This window comes from Sciurus vulgaris (genome assembly GCF_902686455.1).
Source record: "Sciurus vulgaris genome assembly, chromosome: 16".
Classification (NCBI taxonomy): domain Eukaryota; kingdom Metazoa; phylum Chordata; class Mammalia; order Rodentia; family Sciuridae; genus Sciurus; species Sciurus vulgaris.
In genome coordinates this window covers 13,203,803-13,228,638 of record NC_136477.1, presented here as the reverse complement: position 1 = coordinate 13,228,638, position 24,836 = coordinate 13,203,803, and the positions used below count along the sequence as shown (strand labels likewise).

General features: G+C 42.5%; 1 pseudogene across 1 annotated transcript; it reads left to right on the top strand.

Moving 5' to 3' along the window:
- The first annotated feature begins 6,940 nt into the window (after nucleotides 1-6,940).
- LOC306647100 (olfactory receptor 7A40-like) lies at nucleotides 6,941-23,115 on the top strand (annotated as a pseudogene). The gene is made up of 2 exons: nucleotides 6,941-7,207; nucleotides 22,426-23,115. The product of its transcript is annotated as an olfactory receptor 7A40-like (transcript).
- The last annotated feature ends 1,721 nt before the right edge of the window (nucleotides 23,116-24,836 follow it).

The window sequence follows — 24,836 nt, the reverse complement described above, 5'->3', positions numbered from 1 at the left end:
GGACGGTGGTCCCGGAACGCAGGAAACTTTGTGAAGTAGAGCTGCCGGCGAGACGCCCCTCCCCCCGCTGGAGCAGTGAACTCGGACAACTGGGAGCGCCGTAAAGGAGGCCGCTCAGCACAGCGCTGGGACTCGGAGCCACCACTGGGGCTCCGGCAGCTGCCCAGGGGAGGAGTGGCGAGGATAGCTGTGTGGACTCAGAACACCAGGGCCTGCCCTGAGGAGGAGGAGGAGGAACGTGGCTGCTTGGGTTCAGAGTGACTGCAGCAGAGCTACAGGCATTTGCCAGAGGAGAAGCTGCGCGGCGAGCTGTTTGGACTCTAAGCGACCGCTTCTGAACACCGGGGCCTGCCCTGAGGATGAAGAGGAGGAGGAGCGTGGCCGCTTGGATTCGGGGTGACTACACCAGAGCTACAGGCGGTTGCCAGAGGAGGGGCTGCGTGGCGAGCTGTTAGGACTCGGACCACTTCTGAGCACTGGGGCCTGCCCGGAGGAGTAGGAGGAGGAGGAGGAGGACGCGGCAGGTCGTTTGGACTCGCAGTGACTGCATTAGCGCTCCAGGCGGCTGCTCAGAGGAGAAGGCGAGTGGTGAGTTGTTGGACTTAAAGTGACAGCGCCTGAACACAGGGGGGCAGCCTGGAGGAGAAGCGTGATGGGGTCGCTTGGTCTCGAGTGGCCGCACCAGAGCTCTGGGCGGTTGCCCAGAGGACCCTTGCAGCGGGTCACGTGGATTCAGAGCCACTCAGAGCAACCGCTCCTGAACACCCGGGGGGGTTATTTGGAGAAGGAGGAGGAACGGGGAGGGTCACTTCGACTCGGAGTGATTGATTGCCCAGGTCTAACGGGTGGTTGGTGGGAGGAGGCAGGCACGCAGAGTGAGTTTCTTGGACTCCTAGTGACCGCACCGGAATACTGGGCGGCTGTCTGGAGGAAGAGGCGTGTGGCGGGTCTCTGGGTCTCAGAGCGATTGTACGGGGCCCCCAGATGGCTGCTCAGAGGAGGGGCCGCATAGCCAGGCGATTAGGTGCAGAGCAGGGTCCCAGGATCTAGGAGGCTTCTTGGTGGAAGAGCCGCACAGAGACAGGCTTACGGCGGAGCAAAGGTTCCAGACCTGTGGGCAGATTCTCTGAGGAGGGGCAGCCTAAGGAGATTCATCTGTGAAGGGTGAGGCTCCCAGACCCAGGAGGTAGGGCCGGGCCCCTGGGAACTTTGCAGAGGAAGGCAGCCCAGCCCAGGCGGTAGCTGTAAATTGAGGGGAACCCTCTAGGAAGGAACGGACCAGCGAGACCTCCCCACCGGGTGAGTCTTCCCTGCCGGGTGAGGTTTCCCCACAAGGACGGTAAAAACCAGAGACACAGGCCCAAATAGGCCTTGCCTAAGCCCACAGCCTAGGTCCCCTTTGGATGACCATTGGTTAACAAGTGGAGGCACCTTTGCCCACTAGCAGGGATTATACCCCACCTGAAGGCCACCACCTCCTAGAGAGGCAGCTTCCTTGTGGAGCACCGCATTATCAACTTCCTCTAAGACTTCAGCCTACTGAAGGCTAAGGGGGGATATATATAGAAAATCTTCAGGGACATTGTAAGTCAATAGAGGAAATCTGCAATTTCTCAGCGGTCCACTGAAACCTGAACAATATGAGAAAACAAGGAAAGAAAATGCTGCAACAAATCTAGATGTTACACCAATAAAACCCAATGACAGCATGGGCAGAAGAAATGACAGAAAAGGAGTTCAGAAATGTACATAATTAAATGATCAGAGAAGCAAACATGAGATGAAAGAGCAAATGCAAGCATTGATGATCGCACAATTGACAATTAAAGAGCAAATACAGGAAGCAAAAGATCATTTCAATAAAGAGTTAGAGATATTGAAAAAAAACCAAACAAGAAATCCTTGACATGAAGGAAACATAAAACCAAATTAAGAACTCCATAGAAAGCATATCCAATAGGATAGAACACCTGGAAGACAGAACCTCAGACCATTGAAGACAAAATATTTAACCTTGAAAACAAAGTTGAAAAACAGAGAAGATGATAAGAAATCATGAACAGAACTCTACAAGAACTATGGGATATCATGAAAGGCCAAATTTAAGAATTATTGGGATTGAGGAAGGCCTAGAGAAACAAGCCAAAAGAATGAACAATTATATTCAATGAATTATTATCAGAAAATTTCCCCAAATTCTGCATGAATTGAAATGGAAATCAAATTCAAGAGGCCTTATAGGACTCCAAATACACAAATTACAACAGACCCACATCAAGGCACATTATAATGAAAATGCCTAAACTACAAAATAAAGAGACAGAATTTTAAAGGCTGTGAGAGACAAGAACCAAATTACATTCAGGGGGAAACCAATACGGATATCAGCAGATTTTTCAATCCAGACCCCTAAAAGCTAGAAGGGCCTGGAACAACATTTTTCAAGCCCTGAAAGAAAATGGATGCCAACCAAGAATCTTATACCCAGCAAAACTTACCTTCAAATTTGACGATGTGAAATAAAATCCTTCCATGATAAACAAAAGCTAAAAGATTTACAAAAAGAAAGCCAGCATTACAGAACATTCTCAGCAAAATATTCCATGAGGAAGAGATTGAAAAACAAAAGAGCCAAATCAGCAAAGGAAGGAATTATCCTAAAGGAATTGTCAAATAAGGAGGAAACAAGTTGTGTCAAACCAAATAAATACAATAAAATGTAAAAAATGAACCAAATTGACCGGGAAACCAAAAATCATATCTCTATAATAACCCTGAATGGTTAATGGCCTGAATTCATCAATCAAAAGACACAGACTGGCAGATTGGATTAAAAGAAAAGAACAATATGTTGCCTGCAAGAGACTCACCTCATAGAAAAAGATACCCATAGACTAAAGGTGAAAGGATGGGGAAAAACATACCATGCGCATGGACTTCAGCAAAAAAGCTGGAGTATCCATCCTCATTTCCGATAATGTGGACTTCAAGCCAAAGTTAGAAGGGATAAAGAAGGTCATTTCATACTGCTTAAGGGAAGCATAAATTCAGCAAGATATAACAATCATAAACATCTATGCCCCCAAACATGTGGCTCATCCATGTATGTCAAACAAATCCTTCTCAATTTCAGAAAACCAAATAGACCATAACACAATAGCACTAGGTGATTTTAACACACCTCTCTCACCACTGGACCAGATCTTCCAAACAAAAACTGAACAAAGAACCATAGATCTCAATAACACAATAAATAATCTAGACTTAACGGACATTTATAGAATATACCATCCAACCAGGAGCGAATGCACTTTCTTCTCAGCAGCACATGATCCTTCTCGAAAATAGATCATATAATATGCCACAAAGCTAATGTTAGCAAATACAAGAAGATAGAGACACTACCATGTATCTATCAGATCATAATGGATTGAAGTTAGAAATAAATGAAAGAGTAAAACACAGAAACTATTCAACATCTGGAGATTAAACAATATGCTATTATATGAGAATGGATAACAAGAAGATATTAGGAAGGAAATTAAAAAAATTCTTAGAGGTAAATGAGAACAAAGAAACATCATATCAAAATCTCTGGGACACTATGAAAGCAGTACTTAGAGGGAAATTTATTTCATGGAGCGCATTTAATAAAAGAAGTAAAACTCAACAAATAAACGAACCTAACACTACAGCTCAAAGCCCTAGAAAAGAAGAACAGAACAGCACCAAAAGTAGTAGAAGACAGGTAATAGTTAAACACAGAGCTGAAATCAATGAAATTGAAACAAAAGAAACAATACAAAAAATTGACAAAATAAATAGTTGGTTCTTCGAAAAAATAAACAAAATTGATAAACCTTTAGCCACTCTAACAAAGAGAAGACGAGAGAAAACCCAAATCACTAAAATTCGGAATGAACAAGGAAATATCACAACAGACAGGATGGAAATACAAAACATAATTAGAAGCTATTTAGAAAATCTATACTCCAACAAAATAGAAAATTTCGAAGACATCAACAGATTTCTAGAGACATATGAATTGCCTAAACTGAACGAGGAGGACATAAACAATTTAAATAGACCAATTTCAAGTACTGAAATAGAAGAAGTCATCAAAAGCCTACCAACAAAGAAAAGTCCGGGACCAGATGTGTTCTCAGCCGAGTTCTACAAAACATTTAAGAAGAGCTCATTCCAATATTTCTCAAAGTATTCCATAAAATAGAAGAGGAGGGAACCCTCCCAAACTCATTCTATGTAGCCGATATCACACTGATACCTAAACCAGACAGAGACTCATTAAGGAAAGAAAATTTCAGACCAATATCCTTAATGAACATCGATGCAAAAATTCTCAACAAAATTTTAGCAAATTGCATACAAAAACATATTAAAAAGATAGTGCAAAATGATCAAGTGGGTTTCATCCCAGGGATGCAAGGTTGGTTCAACATCAGGAAATCAATAAACGTAATCCACCATATTAATAGACTTAGAGTCAAGAATCACATGATTATTTCAATAGATGCAGAAAAAGCATTTGATAAAATACAGCACCCCTTCATGCTCAAAACACTAGAAAAAATAGGGATAGTGGGAACATTCCTTATCATTGTAAAGGCCATTTATGCTAAGCCCATGGCTAATATCATTCTAAATGGTGAAAAACTGAAAGCATTCCCCCTAAAAACTGGAACAAGGCAGGGATGCCCTCTTTCACCACTTCTATTCAACATCAGTCTTGAGACTCTGGCCAGAGCAATTAGACAAACCAAAGAAATTAAAGGGATACGAATTGGGAAAGAAGAACTCAAACTATCCCTGTTCGCTGATGACATGATTATATATTTAGAGGAACCTGGAAATTCCACCAGAAACCTCTTAGAACTCATAAGTGAATTCAGTAAAGTAGCAGGTTACAAGATCAATGCCCATAAATCCAACACATTTTTATACATAAGTGATGAATCTACAGAAAGAGAAATTAGGAAAACTACCCCATTCACTATAGCCTCGAAAAAAATAAAATACTTGGAATCAATCTCACAAAAGAGGTGAAAGACCTCTACAATGAGAATTATACAACACTAAAGAAAGAAATTAAAGAAACACCTTAGAAGATGGAAAGATCTTCCATGTTCTTGGATAGGAAGAATTAATATTGTCAAAATGGCCATACTACCTAAAGTGCTATACAGATTCAATGCAATTCCAATTAAAATCCCAATGACGTACCTTACAGAAATAGAGCAGGCAATTATGAAATTCATCTGGAAGAATAAGAAACCCAGAATAGCTAAAGCAATACTTAGCAGGAAGAGTGAAACAGGGGGTATTGCAATACCAGATCTTCAACTCTACTACAAAGCAATAGTAACAAAAACGGCATGGTATTGGTACCAAAATAGAAAGGTAGATCAATGGTACAGAATAGAGGACACGGACACAAACCCAAATAAATACAACTTTCTCATACTAGACAAAGGGGCCAAAAATATGCAATGGAGAAAAGATAGCCTCTTCAACAAATGGTGCTGGGAGAATTGGAAATCCATATGCAATAGAATGAAACTAAACCCATATCTCTCACCATGCACGAAACTAAACTCAAAATGGATTAAGGACCTCAGAATCAGACCAGAGACCCTGCAGATTATAGAATATAAAGTAGGTCCAAATCTTCACCTTGTTGGTCTAGGATCAGACTTCCTTAACAGGACTCCCATAGCACAAGAAATAAAAGCTAGAATCAACCACTGGGATAGATTCAAACTAAAAAGCTTTCTCTCAGCAAAGGAAACTATCAGCAATGCGAAGAAAGAGCCTACAGAGTGGGAGAATATCTTTGCCAATCATACTTCAGATAGAGCACTAATCTCCAGAATCTATAAAGAACTCAAAAAACTCTACTCCAAGAATCAAATAATCCAGTCGACAAATGGGCTAAGGAAATGAATAGATACTTCACAGAAGAAGATCTACAAACAATCAACAAACATATGGAAAAATGTTCAACATCTCTAGTAATAAGAGAAATGTAAATCAAAACCACCCTAAGATTCCATCTCACCCCAATTAGAATGGCGATTATCAAGAATACGAGCAACAACAGGTGTTGGCGAGGATGTGGGGAGAAAGGTACACTCATACATTGCTGGTGGGGCTGCAAATTAGTGCAGCCACTCTGGAAAGCAGTGTGGAGATTCCTTAGAAAACTTGGAATGGAACCACCATTTGACCCAGCTATCCCACTCCTTGGCCTATACCCAAAAGACTTAAAATCAGCATACTACAGAGATATAGCCACATCAATGTTCATAGCTGCTCAATTCACAATAGCCAGACTGTGGAACCAACCTAGATGCCCTTCAATTGATGAGTGGATAAAGAAACCGTGGTATATATATACAATGGAAAATTACTCAGCCATAAAGAATGATAAAATTATGGCATTTGCAGGCAAATGGATGAAATTGGAGAATATCATGCTAAGTGAGATAAGCCAATCTCAAAAAGCCAAAGGACGAATGATATTGCTAATAAGTGGAGGATGACACATAATGGGGGGGAGGGAAGGGTTAGTGTTAGGGTTAGAGTTAGGGTTAGTGAGGGGGGCAAGTATGGAGGAAGGAACTACTATATAGAGAGTAAAGAGGGGTTGGAGGGGTGGGGGAAGGGAAAAAATAACAGAATGAATCAAACAACATTACTCTATGTAAATTTATGATTACAGAAATGGAATGCCTCTACACCATGTACAAACAGAGAAACAACATGTATCCCATTTGTTTACAATAAAAAAAATTGTAGTATAAACAACATACAGAGGAAACGGTACAGAGGGACTCTGGTTCCTAATCACAGATGGCACCAGGGACATCTTAAAGGGAACTTAATACAAATATTAGTCATGTTTGTTTTCTCTCCACAACACATGAAACCACAAAATGACAGGCAAATTTCAGAAAATGATACACAAATTACAGAGTCTCCTCTTCTGGGACTTTCAGAAGACCTAAAACTGCAGCCCCTCATCTTTAGGCTTTTCCTCTCCATGTACCTGGTCACCGTACTGGGGAACCTGCTCATCATCCTGGCCACCATCTCAGACTCCCACCTGCACACACCCATGTACTTCTTCCTCTCCAACCTGTCCTTTGTGGACATCTGCTTCACCACCACCACCGTCCCAAAGATGCTGGTGAACATCCAGCCACAGAGCAAGGCCATTACCTATGCAGGCTGCATCATACACATTCAGTTTGTTTGTTTTCTTTTGCATTAGTTGATGGGTTGGACCACTTCTTCCCAGTTGTGATTACCTATGACCACTTTGAGGCCATCTGTCATCCCTGCACTACAAGGTCATCATGAAACCAGGTTCTGTGGACTGCGGGTGCTGGCATCCTGGATCATGAGTGAGCTGAATTCCTTATTACAAAGCTTAATGGTGTTGCAGCTCTCCTTTTGCACAGACCTGGAAATACTCCACTATTCCTGTGAACTTATTCAACTGGTCCACCTTCCCTGCTCTAACCTTTTTCAATGAGATGGTGATGTATGTTCCTGCCGTCTTACTGGCTGGTGTCTCCTCACCAGCATCCTTTACTCCTACTCCAAGATAGTGTCCTCCATCCGTGCAATCTCATCAGCTCAGGGCAGGTACAAAGCCTTCTCCACCTGTGCTTCTCTCCTCTCTGTGGTCTCCTTATTTTATTGCACTCTCCCAGGAGTGTACCTTAGTTCCGCTGTGACCCAAAATTCACATTCAACTTCAACAGCCTTAGTGATGTGATGTACAGCTGTGGTCACCCCCATGCTGAACCCCTTCATCTACAGTCTGAGGAATAAGGACATCAAGAGTGCTCTGAGGAGACTCTCCGGAGGGAAACTGTGAAAGCCCTTCATTCTCCTGAGTCTAAACAGTGAGGTGGATCACTTGTTTCAAAACCTCACAGGAGGAAATTACACTATTTTGATCAGATGGTGATCTGATCACCAGAGTTTCTATATCTTTTTCAACTTCTCTTAAAAGTCATGTAATGAGCCAGGCACAGTGGTGCACATCTGTAATTCCAGCATTTCAAGAGGCTGAGGCAGGAGGATCCCAAGTTCAAAGACAGCCTCAGCAACTTAGCAAGGCTCTGAGCAGCTTTGTGAGACCCTGTCTCTAAAGGAAATATAAAAAGGGCTGGAGATGTGGCTCAGTGGTTGAGCTTCTCTGGGTTCAATCCCCAGTACCAAAGGGGAAAAAAATTGTTACGTAACTCACCTTGTTCAGTGTTATGCCCTCTCTGTCATGTGAAGAGTGTTCCCCTCTATCCTTTGCATACCTCAAAGGTGCTTTCAATCTTGGATCAGAAAACATTGGAAACTCCCATTTATCTCGTGGCACCACTGAGATATCTTTTTCATTTGTGGGTGAAAGGTTCTTAAGAACATTCTCCTTGGATGACATAAATCACGTTGTTACTTTTTATTATTGTTACTAAAGAATGCAGTCATGTGTTGAACTCGTTCTGTGAAGAAACCACACTTGACAACCAAGCTCTGAAACCCTGGACCCACAGCTGTGCACAGTGGTCCCTCCTGCCTCCGGGCATCAGCATCTCATGGCTCTTCCTGCTGACGTGCATTCTGACAGGCCAGTGTCTTCAAGACTGAGTGTCGGCTTTTCTTCTCCTGGTCAGAGGTCTGTTTTCTTACTCAGCTTGGTGCCCAGTCTGCACCACATTCTGCCCAAAGAGACTGATTGGCAAATACATATCCCCAAGTGAAGTCCGTACAGAAAGACAACATTGGAAATGACAGGTCTCCTTGGCCTCCGCATCAGAAGGGACTTCCGATGGGATGCAGGACTCACTCCCAGGGTAATGGCATGGGTCCATGAACCCCATTCCAAGCACCACCTCTCAGGAGTGTCACAGTGACGGCAGTCGCATTTCAACCTGACTGTGGAGGAGTCCTTCACTGCACAGCACGTTCAAGGCTTGGGTCAGACTGGGGCACTACTATGTGGGTTCCAGTTCCATCACTGTACACACCTCCCTTTTCCCCTGCACCTCATTCAAGGCTTGCTCTGTGAAGTGTGTTCAACTAAGCACCTGCGGTTGATAGAAATAAAGTGATGCTCACAAAGGGTGATCAATGTGGGGGATCAAATTTATTGCCTGGAGAGATTCATGAAGAATCAGTAAACCATTACTTCTGAGTGTGTCTGGGAGGCAGTTTCCGGAGAAGAGCTGTGTGGGGGCCAGGGAGTGGGTGAGATGACCCTCCCTGAATGTGTGTGGTGGGGCTCCTCCAGTTGCTGGGGGCTGGTTGGGTAGGACAGGTGGAGGAGGGGAAGCCTCTGGCTGGGTCTTCCTTCTGGAGCAGGGCACATTCTCTCCTGCTGCTACCCTCCCTGTCAGACTGCTTTTTCTGTCTTTGGACTGTGGGACCAGCACCATCAGCCCTCTGGGGTCTTGCTAGCCTGTCCTTTGGACCAGGGGGCCTGCACAGCTGACCTCCAAGGCTCTGCAGCTTCCGCCTTCCTGGACAGAGTCACAAAACTGGCTTTTCTGGCCTCCAGCCTGCAGACAGTTATTTTGGACATACTAAGCCTTTTTGAATTTGTGGGTCAGTCTTATATCAGTATCTGCATCTCTAGCTCTCATCCTGTGCATTCCTCTGTTTTCTGTATCTTCTTTTTCTCTGGACAACCCTGACTAGAATGTGTGCCCGTGTGATGTGCTCAATGATTAAGAAGAAGTTGCAAGAGGCTCCTGAGATTCTACTGCTTCTCCTTTCTCCCCTTGTTAGGAGAATGGTCACCTCTCACATAAGTGCTGCCTCTGTGGGCACATTCCCAGGTTGATTCCTCCCAGACACACTCAGAAGAATGGTTTTCTGATTCTTCATGAATCTCTCCAGGCAATAAATTTGACTCCATACACTGATCACCCTTTGTCTAACTCAAAAGGGACACAGAAGGGACACAGGCTCCTACCATGGGAGGCACTGTCCAGACCCAAGTGTTGGGTGGGGTGGTACAGTTTCCCTGTAGACAACAGAAGAGTGTAAAACATTGGAGGCATTTCACACTTCCTTAAACATTGAAAGTTTATTAATCGTTATGCTTTGGATTACCACAAGGAGGGGTGTGAAGAATGGAAGAATTTATTTAGTGCAGCAGGAACCATCAGCTGCATTGATTTGCTAAGAGTGTAACAGAAAAACCACATAAAACAATTCTAACAGCCCTTACTTGTGCCTACTTGGAGCCCACATGAGCAGGTCCGGGACAGCATCCATGAGTCCAACACAGCACAGGGTGGTGGACACAGGCTCTGGAGTTGCGGGCCTCGGGCCTGGGAACCTTCTTAGTTTCTGGTGGCATTTTAATTTCAATCACATCTCCCTGAGGACAGCAACACAGAATTTTAAAATTAAAAAATTCTCAAAAACCAAAAGTAATCAGATCTTTTTTTATGCCAGATCCTACACAATGATGATCCATGAGGGAAAAAATGAGAGCAAAGGGATGAAGAAAATGAGAATCCATAAAGGGACATACACAAAGAATGAAAAAAATTGTTCATTATTACAGGGATATAAAAAGATATTTCTGTGCCATTCAGTAGTGATGAAATAAATTGGGTTCATGTTAATCTTTAATCAACAGAGTAATGGTTCAACACAGTAATTGTGGTCATTACTGGGGGGAGGTGGGAGTTTTCATTACATGTAAACAATGTCTAATGCCCCAGCTGGGGTAATCAGCATATCCACCACCTCAAACATCTACAAGTTCATCGTGTTGAGAGTCTTGAAAACACGCCCCTATGGGTAGTTTAAAATAGGACACATGTGGTTGACAAGATTCACTCTACTGTGTGACTAAACACCAAACACTACTTCCATGAATGGACCTGGGACCTGGTGACCCACGTTTACCCTTAAGTGTCCCCATCACTTCCCAGGCTTGGTGACCACTCTTCTACTCCCTGCTTCCAGGAAATCAACACTTCTAGATTCCACAGGGCAAAGCAACTTCTATCTGTCTGCTGAGAAAATAGGTCAGAATCAGAAAGACACAAGTTCCACTGGGTTTGTCGTGCACAGTCGCAGATGAGACAAGACCCCTCTCTCAGGTTCTCATGTGGTATATTTTTTCTGCATTTTTTCCAGTCTTCCACTTTGGGATGTTTTAGTAGATCCAATGACCACACTTTGTCCTGATTGTAGCCTTCATTCAACATCAAAGGGCTCCTAAGACCATATTCTAAGCCCAGGCCAGTGACTCATGCCTGCAATTCCAGTAACTCAGGAGACAGAAACAGGAGGATCACAAGTTCAGATCCAGGCTCAGCAACATAGTGAGGCCCTCTTCCAAATTAAAAAATATATATATATATATAAGGAACTGGGAGTGGTTGGCTTAGTGACTGAGACCTCTGGGTTCAATCCCTGGTACTAAATGAAGCAAAGACCACATTTTATAAAAACCCTGCACCCACCATGACAAGTCGACATTGTACACTGAATAACATCCTGTGTGCAGTGGTGCATCCCTGAGGGCATCGCTACATGCACACTTATCACAGTTAATGTGACACGATGCAGGGTCCACACCAGCAGACTCCCACCTGTTCCATTCTCCCTGTTTTCATGAGTTGTGTGAATACGTGTGCATGGTCTAGACCAAACTCAAAGAACAGGAGAAAGTGTGACATAGAAAGAACAGCAGGGAAAAGAACCAGGTTGATCTGAATAGGAAACAACTGTAGTTTTTAACGAATGGAGCATCAACTATAATGAGAAAGAACGTATCTAATACTAATAGGTTAATAATCAATTTGCCAAGACCTAGAATGAAAGAATGTAATGCAGGACTGTTCCTCAAATGCCTTGGCACACAGCAGGTGCTCAGTGTTCATTGAATGACTCAGGAATTCTGCCTCAGGTGTGCTGACCAATATGACAAAGGTCAATTTCCATTCACTTAAACAACCTTGAATAGGTGAATAAAAGCTGGCTAAGTAGCTATCTGTGCAGAGGAAGTGAAGGTTTCCCCTACCTCATATATCCGAGGAGTTAAAGACCTTTTGAATGGTTTAATTGAATAGTCAACTTGATTGGATTAAGAGATGCCAATGATCAAGAGGCTTCTGGTTGTGTTAATGAGGGTTATGTCTAGGAATGGCTGGAAAGTGGGATAGGAACTGAAGTGGAGCCCCTCGCTAAGCATGGGCAGCACCACCCGATAGGATGGAATGAAAGCTGGAAGAACAAGGAAGCAGATGCAGATGCAAGCTCAGCTCTTCTGAACAGGTTCTTGGATCACGACTTCAATCTTCTGAAGATATCAGACTCTTGCTTGTTCACTATTCCAAAGTGGACTCTGCCAGTGATTACCCTGGTAGTTTCCAGAAGCCTTAGGTCTTGGACTAGGGTAGCACTATTGATCTTTCTTGTTCTGGGGCTTCTGCTTCTTGGACTGTGAAGCTGCTGAACCTTCCAGCTCAGCAAGCTAGAAGTGGCAATTGTTCACTGTCCAGCTTCTGGTCCTGTAAGTCAATCTAGTAAATCCCTTCTATAATCATACTTCCTGTTGACTTCTGTTTCTCTAAGAACCCTGACTAATACAATCACAATATGGAAGTAAGGAATACACTAGAGGAGCTTCAAAAACATGTCACATAAGTTCATGGATGGACAAAACTTCCTTAAATAAGACAGGAAATTCAGAATAAGAATAATAAGATAGATCATATTTTACTGAATATGATGTAAGGACTTCTTATCACCAAAAATATCAGTCCCAAAGTCAATATAGAAAGAATAAACTGGAAAATTCCACAGAAATGCTGACAACCATAGAAAATGGGCATTTGATAATAAGCTCATCCAATTGCTGCTCCATCTCAGAAATAAGAAGTGCCTCACTTTGCTCTGTGTCCCTCCACAGATGACACACCTCTCTTTTCCACACAAGTGTTTGCAAAGGTCCTGGGACATATGCTCCACTTACACACAAACCACACTGAGCATCCGCTCCCTCTCCTGATGGGGTTGTCTTTTTCATCACTACATTACTAACAAGGACCTGGCACTGCTGAGTTCAACATTGATTTCTCATTTCAGCATGGTGTTCAGACAATTCAGCAAACTATCCCAGCAAATTCTCAGCCCTGGGCAGGGCTTGATTAGTTCTCAGGTGACCTTAGGTACACATTCTTGGTGTCCAGCATCTCGGATGCTTTTCTGCAGCACCTTCTGAACTCTCAGACTCACCTGGATGTGAACTGAATGGAAGGTCTCCTCATGGAACCAGATTCCTCTTGAGATGTTTGATGAGGGAGACAGAAGCTGTTTACAGACAAGACAGCGGGAAGGAGTCAAGCAAGCCATCCCCACCAGATGCAGGACTCCAGAGGAAACAACCACATCCCCTCCAGGCCATGGCTGCAGGGCTGAGGAATGGGAGGGAGGATACTTAAAGCTAGTGTGTTCACTGATTAGGCACATTTCCCTCTTGCTATTCCAACCTCAAGCACATTATTTCCCTGTAGGATGTTGCTCTCCACCAAATGTAAATTTTTGCCGATTCTCTGTTCCCAAGACTAAGGTTAAATGTCTGGGGAATTGGTCTTTATTTCTCCTTTTCCATGAAATCTTCTGCCTTCTGGAGAGGTAACTTCCTAACACCTGATCCCAGCCCTGATCTAAAATGTCTCCAAAGCTTAAGGAGGAAGACCATTTGTCCCATGGGTCCCCCAAATTCTAATTGCAGTTGGTGACACATTCCTGATATCTATAGAGTATTGACTATTCCCCTCTTCAACAAGAGGGTGAATTTTGAGCCCTTGATATAAAACCATGACTAATAAACCCTTGGCTTTGTGACACTTTTCCCAAGACAATTAAAAATATAATAACTGTAGGGAAGAGCTGTCATTTAGTCTTTATTTATAAAATATTTGATAATCCAAAGACATATATTTATTTCCTTTTATGCATATTTCCCTGAGATTAACACATTTTAAGAATCTTTTATTACACAGTTTTTAAAAGAAGTCTGTTTGGGGGGTCTACACTATTAGAATCCTCATTCTACATTCATACCCGTGGGGTTTTGAAGAGTTAAATGATCTGTCTAGTTGGGTCCATTGAGAGTTAGGGATCTCAACACATAAATTTTGGAAGAGCCAGAAATATTTAGTCAATAACAGAATAGAAATGCCACCAGAGTAGGAATTACCTTACTTGAACAGGTGTTCAATAGGCATTTGGATTCTACACAACAAAGGACATGGAAATGCATAGATTTGCTCATTTCACATGGTACACACATTTAAAACTATCACCATATCCCATACACGTGCATAATTTTGTGTCAACTAAGAATAAACTTTCAACATCACGCCATCTGCAGTGGACAATTTGACTTCCTCTTTTCCAATTTGAATGTCCTTATTTTTCTTATCTACTTGCTCTAGGGTGAAACTTTCAGTACTATGAATAACAGTGGTAAGAGTGGGTATCCTGCCATTCAACAGATGAATGGATGAAGAAAATGTGGTATATCTATATGGTGGAATATTACCCAGCTTTAAAGAAGAATGAAATTCTGGCATTTTCTGATAAATGGATGGAGTTGGAAGTATATTATGCTAGGCAAAACAAATCAAACCCAAAAACACAGAGGTTAATGATTTCCCTGATATGCAGATGCTAATTCACAATAAGGGGAGAGATAGGAAAGAATAGATTAATTTATATTTAAGGAGAGGGGAGTGAAGGGAGGAGAAGGGGTAGGGGGCATAGGAATTACAGTAGAGTGAAACGTACATTACTGCCTCATGTACAAGTATGGCTACATGATCATGTGATCCTGCAATATGTATAATTAGAAAAATGAGAGATTATACTTCATTTATGTATGATCTATCATACATATCATTCATAAAGCATGAATGCATTCTACTGTACATGTTAAACAATTTAGAACAAATTTAAAAAATGAAGAAAAAGAGTGGGCATACTTTTCCTGTTCCAGATCTTAGTGAAACTTCATTCACTATGATGTTTAGCTGTAGGCTTTGTCATTTGTAGCCTTTATTATGTTGAGGAATTTCCTTCTTTACCTAATTTCTTAAGAGTTTTCGCTATGAAGGGATGCTGAATTTCATCAAATAATCTTTCTGCATCGATTCATCAGGATTATATTTTGTCTTTTCTGGGAATGTCATGTATCATGTTACTGATATTATGTGTTGAACTACCCTTGCAACCCTGAGATAAACCTCACTGGATCATGGTGTATAAAATTTTTGATGTACATTGAATTTGGTTTGCTAATATTTTGTTGAGTGTTTTACATCTATGTTCATCAAGGTTATTTCACTATTATTTGCTGTGTCCTTGTCTCATTTGAGAGTCATGGTACTACTAGCTTTATAGAATAAATTTGAGGAGTTACTGTGTCTTCATTTTTTTTTTTTAAGTTGGGGAAGGCTTGCTCTAACTGCTTATATATTTGATAGTATTTACAGTGAATTGTTTGGGTCCTGGGATTTTCTTAGATGGGAGATTTCCTAACACATACTACAACCGCTTAAAATAGTCTAAAAATTCTTACTGTGCCTCCTTGGAGCCATCATGAGCGCGTCAGAGATGGTGTCCATGTGTCCAACACAGTATAGGGTGGTGGACTCAGGCTCTGAGTCCCCTGCTTGTGTCCAGGGAACACAGCCCCTCCACCACCACACTGTCAATACTGGACTCATTTCCTGTGAGAGGAAACCCTTGTGATGTCATAGTGACCTGAGCCAATGAGGAGCAAGGTTATGGTCACATGGCTTCTGTCTGTGGAGCATCTACCCTGGGCAGATCATATCCTGTGGGCTCTAACCTATGACTTACTTCACACAGAAACCCCATGAAGAAGGAAGAAGGAAGAATCTACCAAGTTTATATGTAAGGTGCCAAGGACAGTAAGTTTGATTTTCTGTCATGAGGGAAGCATTCAAGAGACAAGTATCAACTTGTTAAGGCAGAAGCTGAGCTACTGAGTCCACATCTGAGCACCTAAAAGCAGAACTGAGGTGGTGGAGGTTTTGACAGTGGAGGAGGCCTTGGAATGTCTGCACTTGGCCTGGATGCTGGGCCACACTCTAGGTGCTCAATAATGAAACCACCATGTGGTCCAGCAAGGCCACTGCTGGTGTTTAAGTCAGCCTTATCCCTTCTGTGACCAAAACCTAAGAAGAGCAACACAGAGGAGGGAAAGTTGAATTTGGGCTCGTGGTTTCAGAGGTTTCAGTAAACAGATGGCCAACTCCATTGCTCTGGACCTGGGATGAGGCACAACATCATGGCAGAAGTGTTTGGGGCAGGAAAAAGCTCAGGGGCATAGCAATCAGGAAGCAGAGAGAACTCAAGTCACCATGGACAAAATATGAACCAGTGGACAAAAGTCATGAACCAGTGGTTTCATGCTTCCAGTCACATGTTATGTGCCTACGGTTACCACCATTTAATCCCTGTCAGCGGATGCAGCATTAATTCGGTTATGATTCTCATAACTCAGTCTTTCCACCTCTGAACCTTCTTACACTTTTTGACACATGACCTTTTCAGAAACACTCCTACCTAAGCATTAACAGTATTCATCCAAAAAATGAAGTATCCCAAAGACATCTGCACTTCTCTATTTGTTACAGCATTATTGAAAATAGCCAAATGTGGAATGCTCCTAAGTACCCACCAACAGATGAATGGGTAAAGGAAACCAACACATATACACAATGGTACAGGAACTAGCCATAAAAATAGATGGAGTCCCAACCTATGCCAAAAAATGGAAGGAATTAGGGGTCATAGTATTAAGAGAAATTAGGCAGAGACAAATATTCTACTCAAATGTACAAATTAAAAATTTTAATTTCATGAAACTTAAGGTTCAAATGGTAGTTACCAAAGTTGAGGTGCTTTGGGGGAGGGAAGGTTGGGAAAATGGTAGTCAAAGAATACCATATTTCCATCAGATAGGAGGGGTAAGCTCATGAGATCTACTGCACAGCATGGTAAATACAGTTATCAATGTACCTAATCTATAAAAGTACCCAGACTGGAATTTGAGTCCTCATCACAAAATGAAAACTATGTGAAGAAATGTATATGTCAATGAGCTATATTTAGTCACAACATACATATATATGATATGTATATAGGAATATGTATATGGAAACATATATAGGATTATATATCACATGTTGTATTAAATATTTATAATACATATCAAAACTATGTGATTTGTGCTACAGATGAATACAATTTTATCTGTCAGTATAAAAAGTGGTCCACCAATCAAGGCTGGCAGGCTCAGGAACAACCGGGCCTTAGTATCATATGCACAATTTCGGGACCACCCAGACCTCCACGATCATAATCTGCACTCAAACAAATCCCAGAGTGATTCATATTCACATTGAAATTTGAAAAGTTATGGTCTAGAAAGGTTTTTCTCAAACTGCCCACTGTTGACCGTTGTGCTAAGTAATTTTTTGTGGTGTGTCTTCCAGTGCAATGTGGCATGCCGAGCAGCATCCCTGGCTTCAGCCCCCTATGCACAGCACCAACTCCCCAATTGACAACCGAAAAATTCTCCAAACATTGCCAGTGTCTCCTGGAGGCATCATCAACCTGGTAGAGGACCGTTGACCTGGAGCAGAACCAAGAGCATTTTGAGTCAAGATCATTCTGCCTCAAGTTGTGACTTTGGGCAGATCCCTTAACTTCTCAGAGCCTCATTTCTGCAAATGTAAAGTGCGTCCCTAATAGTATTGCCTGCTTACAATGGACAGGAAGAAATTACATCCACATCCTATACAATCATAGAAACGAAATGATGTACCCCATTTGTGTACAATGAATCAAAATGCAGTCTATTAAGAAAAAAAAAGATTCTAACTTCAACCCAAGGTGCATAAAAATTCTAGAATATCTCTTAAAATTCCCAAAAGTTACATAAATGAAGGAGTAAATGACAATTTTTATATTACAATCATGTATATTTACACCTACATACTTTGTAAAAACAATCGTGAAACCAAGAGTTGTAGTAACTTGTCATGATTTTTACTAAAAGATGAACAAAATTCTCTCCTTCAATAAAGAGAAAATAACAAATTTCTGAAGATGGCAAAACTTGTGTCCCCTGTACAAGCCAGTGACTTGGAGTTCCGAGGAATCTAACAAATTCAGGTAACACGGACCCTTACATGAGTAAGGATTGGGCAAAAGTGCTAAGGAGGTCAGACTTCTAGATGGAAGGGAAATTCATGGACAAAGAGTAATGAAGACCAGGTTCACACTATTGCTAAACTGGTCTCTTGGGAACAGAGAACAAGCAGGAAATTTTCTTTCTGCTCAGACCAGTGGCCCACAGGGACATCAGGGACTCTGGTGTTGGAGTTAACAAGAACAACTGTACCTAATGAGAAGAGGTAGGGAGCTATAAAAAGAGCTTCTGATGCTGTCCCTCTGAGAGGGGCTGGAGAGAACAGGGTGGTTTCTTTTGGAGTCCAAAGTCTGTTTAGGGCAGCAGGGCTTCACTCCCTCCTGCTGTCTTGTCTGGGGACAGAGCTTCAGTCTCCATCATCAGCCACCCAGGGAGGAAGCCAGACTTCCACACAGAACCCCTCTCTCCAGACACCCATCCAGGTGAGTCTGAGGCACTGCCAGGTGCTGCAGGACAGGTTCAGCAAGGAAGGAACCCAAAAATATTGACCAGAGGACCCTGATATCCAAGCCAGCTCAGCCCAGAGCTCAGAGACCTGTGTTTGTTCACTGGACTGAGCTCAATTCATGTGCTGTGCTATAAAGAGAAGTGCCTGTTAGTCTCTGTGATGCAGAGGTCCTGTGGTCAGTTATGTGGTGAGCATGGAAGTCCAGGTGGGGGAGACTCACGAATAAGTGGTAAAATCATTTCCCCCAAAATCAGATGATATCCAGAGAGATTTCCAATTAGGGAGTAGGAAAGGGAGTAGAAGGCTGGGGAGAGGTGCAGTGAAGTGAGGGTATACTTTTTTATTCTTTCTCATGGAGTGTACTTGAACCTGTGTCCTCCTTCATTGCTGATATCTGACTAGTACTTTGCTTACAAATGCTACCTTACAACAACAGTGCTGGAGACATGAATTTCACAGGATCTTCTCTTCATACTTAGCATTCATATGAAAGAAAAGTTTATTATTAAAGGTCAAAATGAACTGAAAGGATCTTTACTTTCTATCTCTTTTTTTTTACTGCTGAAATTGAATATTTTAAGTTTGTAGCCCTTTTCCTCCTCTGCGATTGTGAATTTTTTATGAAAAATGTTGGCTTGTATGGAAGTGCTCTCATCATTCTACCTCATTCTGTCAAAGGAAGAATGGAGAATTTTTCTCTCAGTTGCTGTTTGCTGTATTGCATAAGTATGCAATATCTGGGGGAATGTGTATGTGAATGTGTATAAACTTGGGTGACCTCTACCAGCCAGGCCTATTGCAGGACTCTTTACCTCTACTGATTTCTAAATACACAAAGTTCCTCTGCATGCTGGTGTGTCAATTATCTCCTGTGCCTTTTTGGCATCTTTGTGCAATCTGTCTTTCCTGGTTACTGCCTTTCTTCTCCTGTGATTCGTTCTATTTGTAGGAGCAGCAAACACCTTCTGCCACCTGATGAACACATATTTTTGTATTTCAACTAAAGCTTGTCTACATCTTTCTCATATTTTACACATGGAAGCTTCATCTATATTCATGGAGCTTCCCTTCTGTCCAATGGGTATGAATATTTCATTATTACAGGAGAGGTAAAGGAGATGTGAGAATATGTTTAATCACAGTTTTGACTTTAATTTCATTATTCTTGCCATCATGTCTAGTGTCATAAGCACATCTGAAGCATTTCAGTTTACATAGGATAAGATTATAACTTTGGATAGTTATTCCTTCCACTGCCCCTAAGGAAGTATCTGTTCTTATTTTATTCCCAGATTTTGCCAATGCAATGTTGACTCTTGTTGATGGAATTACATCCTGGCTATTTTGCATCTTTTCATTGAAGAATTTATTTTTAAAACTCTCATTGCCAATTCATTTAGTGCCATTGTTTTGAATTAATTTATCCACCTGTCATTCCTATTTGTACAAACCATGAATTTTAATCTTTTTTTTCTTTGCATTCTAAATTTTTTTCTACCTTTGTGCGAATCCACATATGAACGAAGCAGGTAAGGATCTCTGCTGTGTGCACCTTACACTATGATGGCAGAAGAAGAGTGCCAGGGAGCAAGTGCAATCTGTGGCAGAACATCCACAGGAATCCATCATGTGAAGGAGGACAGAGGGCCAGGACGGAGCAAAATTCTAAAGACATTCATGTAGAGTGAGTGGTCCTCAGAGCCAGGGTCCCTGAGCTCATATATTCCATATTGGGAATAATCCTTTTAACATGGTGAGCTCATTTTGCTAGAATTTGTTGGGGATTTTCCATTTGTGTTCATCAAGGACCTAAGCCTCTATTTTTCTTTCCCTTGTATAGTTGTTGTCTGGCCACACTGTGACTTTTATAATGCAGGCATCTGAATCCTAAATAACAGATATCAGGAGGCATCCACAGGATGTTATTTAAATCAAAATACTGCATGATTCCTGTACATGATAGGTAAAGGTGTCAATCTCATGGACACCTGGAGCAGCGTGGTGTCAGGGAGAGCAGGAAGGAATGTGTGAGCTGATTTGGGGGGATATGAAGTCAGGGTTCCGTAGCATCATTCATTTCCAGATACCTGCTGTGCAACACAGGGCCAGGCAGTAACAAAGGACACTGTGCACTTGAAGTTCTGCTATGGGGACAGAGCTCATGCTCATTGTTCTTCCCCACAGAAAACAACATGCAAACAAAACAGCAAAGCCCACTCTGGGAGGTGAGGGATGTGTCCGTAGCATTGACTGGGTGAGGGGCACCAGGTCCACATGTGTCTGAACTCACCAGATTGTGCATATTATATACATGCAGTTCTTCAGATATGACTACCCTCCAGTAAAGCTGGTTAAAACAGAAGACAAGGAACAAGGTGTGGACAGAGGACCCTCTGCACCTTGAGGAGCACAACCTCTCAGCAGTGTCAGGGAGGCCACCTCCTTCCTCCCCATTCTCAGACTAGGTCCCTCCTCTGTCTCCTCCTGTTGGCTCTGGTGGCCACCGTGGCTGGGTTTTGAAAACAGCATCACCTGCAGGGACTTTGCACTGCTCACTCCTCCGGCCAGGCATTACCACTCTGGCAGTCAATCTCACTGATTCTCATTTCTTCCCTGAGATCTCCACTCAAACGTCATCTTGTTAGCCTGTCTTAACCTGTGCCCATAAAAAGTAGCACCTCATCCTTCCACTCTTCTCTTACCTGCCCAGTTTTCTTTATAACAGTTATTAACATCTGATGACAAAAGTCATATCTTTTATAAGGTTTTTTTATTCTTAATATTTTTATCAGTGCCTTATAGCTACACATAACAGTGGGGTGCATTTTGACGATAATCACACATGCATGGAATATACTTTGTTCCATTTCAGTTGATAGTTACCTTCTGCCCTTTTACCCTGCTTTACTCCATTGGGCCTTGCCTCCATCTATTGATTGTTTTTTTATAACATTGGTACTTTATATGGATATACAAAGGTAGAAACTCACCACGTCTTTTTTAATATTTTTAACTGATGATGTACTTATGGGATGTGCTGTTGTGATGTTTTAATGCATGGATTGTTGTATAAGTAAAATGTACCTGCTCAAACATGTATCATTCCTTTTACGGTGAAACTCTGAAAATCTTTTTCCAGTTCCTGGTTTTTCACTCTCTTGCTACAGACATATATTTTTTCTGCTTGAATATAGTGTACATACTTTTATTTTAAAGACTCACTGCCTAGATGTTGCCAGGGAACACAGTCGGACCCCAACTATATCCCACAAGTTCATAAAAGGAATAGTTCCTTAAAACTATAGAACATGTGATTACAGAGATGACAGTGTGCAGAGGGACAGGAATTGCTGATTAGAAATGGCAGGGGATACTTTAAAGGGAACCAGATAGAAAAAATAATGTGTTATTTTTCTCCTTTCCTGTTGTCAATCAAAGCACATGGAACCACAAATAATACCCAAAAATTTCAGAATTTCTTCTTCTGGGACTTTCAAAGGACCCAGAACTTCAGCCCCTCATCTTTGGGCTTTTCCTCTCCATGTACCTGGTCACGGTGCTGGGCAATTACTCATCATCCTGGCCACCATCTCAGACTCCCACCTGCCCACCGCCCATGTACTTCTTCCTCTCCAACCTGTCCTTTGTGGACTTCTGCTTCACCTCCACCACCGTCCCAAAGATGCTGGTGAACATCCAGACACAGAGCAAGGTCATTTCCTATGCAGGCTGCATCACACAGATATACTTCTTCGCAATATTCGTAGTGTTGGACAACTTCCTCCTGGCTGTGATGGCCTATGACCGATATGTGGCCATCTGCCACCCCCTGCACTACATGACCATCATGAACCACAGGCTTTGTGGATTGCTAGTGCTGGCATCCTGGATCACTAGTGCCCTCAATTCCTTATTGCACAGCTTAATGGTGTTGCGACTGTCCTTCTGCACAGACTTGGAAATCCCTCACTTCTTCTGTGAGCTTAATCAGGTGGTCCACCTTGCCTGCTCTGACATATTTCTCAACTGAGGTGGTGATTTATATTGCAACTATGCTGCTGGGTGGTTGTCCCCTTGCTGGCGTCCTTTACTCCTACTCCAAGATAGTGCCTCTGTCCGTGCAATCTCATCAGCTCAGGGCAAGTACAAAGCCTTCTCCACCTGTGGCATCTCACCTCTCTGTGGTCTCCTTATTTATTGCACCCTCCTGGGAGTGTATTTTAGTTCTATTGTGACCCAAAATTCACAGTCCATTTCAACAGCCTCTGTGATGTACACTGTGGTCACCCCCATGCTGAACCCCTTCATCTATAGTCTGAGGAATAAGGACATCAAGAGCGCACTGAGGAGACTCTTTGGAGGGAAACTGTGAAAGCCCTCATTCTCCTGAGTCTAAACAGTGATGTTGCTCACTTGTTTCAAAGCCTCACAGGAAGAAATTACACTATTTTGATCAGATGGTGGAACTAGAACTTCTTGTCATTTATTTTCCAGAGTTTCTATTTCTTATTTAACTACTATTAAAAGTCATGTAACAAGCCAGGCACAGTGGTGCACATCTGTAATTCCAGCATTTCAAGAGGCTGAGGCAGGAGGATCCCAAGTTCAAAGCCAATCTCAGCAACTTATCAAGGCTCTGAACAGCTTAGTGAGACCCTGTCTCTAAATAAAATATAAAAAAGAGTTGGAGATGAGGCTCAGTGGTTGAATTCCCCTGGGTACAATCCCTAGTACCAAAGGGGAAAAAATTGTTATGTAACTCTCCTTGTTCAGTTTTATGCTCTGTCATGTGAAGAGTGTTCCCCTCTATCCTTTGCATACTTCCTCAAAGGTGCTTTCAATCTTGGATCAGAAACATTGGAAATTCCCATTTATCTCGTGGCACCACTGAGATATACATTTCATTTGTGGGTGAGTAGTTCTTAAGAACATTGTTCTCAAATGACATAAATCACATTGTCACTTTTTTATTGTTGTTAGCAAAAAAACACAGTCATTGTAGGGGTGCCAGGCTAGCTCAGGTGCAGGTAAGGTCCACAGAGTCAAGACCCCAGACTCCAGGAGTTGGGTGAAAGCAGGCTTGTGGCGAGCAGCCTGCAAACTTGTTTACTGCAGGACTAACCATACATTTTATAGACTTTTTGCCCAATCACAATGTACCACGGGGGATCAGATCACCAGGCCCCTATACAGGTTCCCTTGGTAACACTAGGTCAATTTGGGGGCAGTTGTTTATTTTCCTATGTGGCCAGAGCTGAAGGCTCCTCTCCGCAGGTTTTCTTGACGGGCGTGAATGTGCGAAGGTTTTCTTTTTACACACTTGAGATGTTCACTGCTGCTAGCCAAGACTTAGGATTTCTCCCAACAGGTCATGTGTTGAACTCGTCCTATGAAAAAACCACACTTGACAACCAAGCTCTGTTGTAACTTTGCCACGAGCGGAAACCCCGGAACCACAGCTGTGCACAGCGGGTCCCTCCTGCCTCCTGGCATCAGCATCTCATGGCTCTTCCTGCTGACGTGCATTCTGACAGGCCAGTGTCTTCAAGACTGAGCGTCGGCTTTTCTTTTCCTGGTCAGAGGTCTGTTTTCTTACTCATCTTGGTGCCCACAGTCTGCACCACAATCACCGCCCAAAGAAACTGATTGGCAAATGCGTATCTCCAAGTGAAGTCCATATGGAAAGACAACTTGGAAACGATAAGTCTCCTTGGCCTCTGCATCAGAAGGGACTTCCGATAGGATGCAGGACTCGCTCCCAGGGTAATGGCATGGATCCATGAACCCCTCTCCAAGCACCACCTCTCAGGAGTGTCACAGTGATGGCAATTGAATTTCAACTTGATTGTGGAGGAGTCCTTCACTGCACAGAATTTTTCAAGCGTTGAATCAACTTGGACTAGACTGCAAGCAGCCCCTCGGAGGGCTCACTTTTATCTGGATTTCAATTCCAACATTGCACACACCTCCCTTGTCCCTGGCATCTCATTCAAGGATTGCTCTGTGTGGTATGTTTAACTGATAGAAATAAAGTGATACTCAGGGTGGGGCTAGGGAAAGGAGTCACATAAAGATTCTAAATGGCAGACAAAT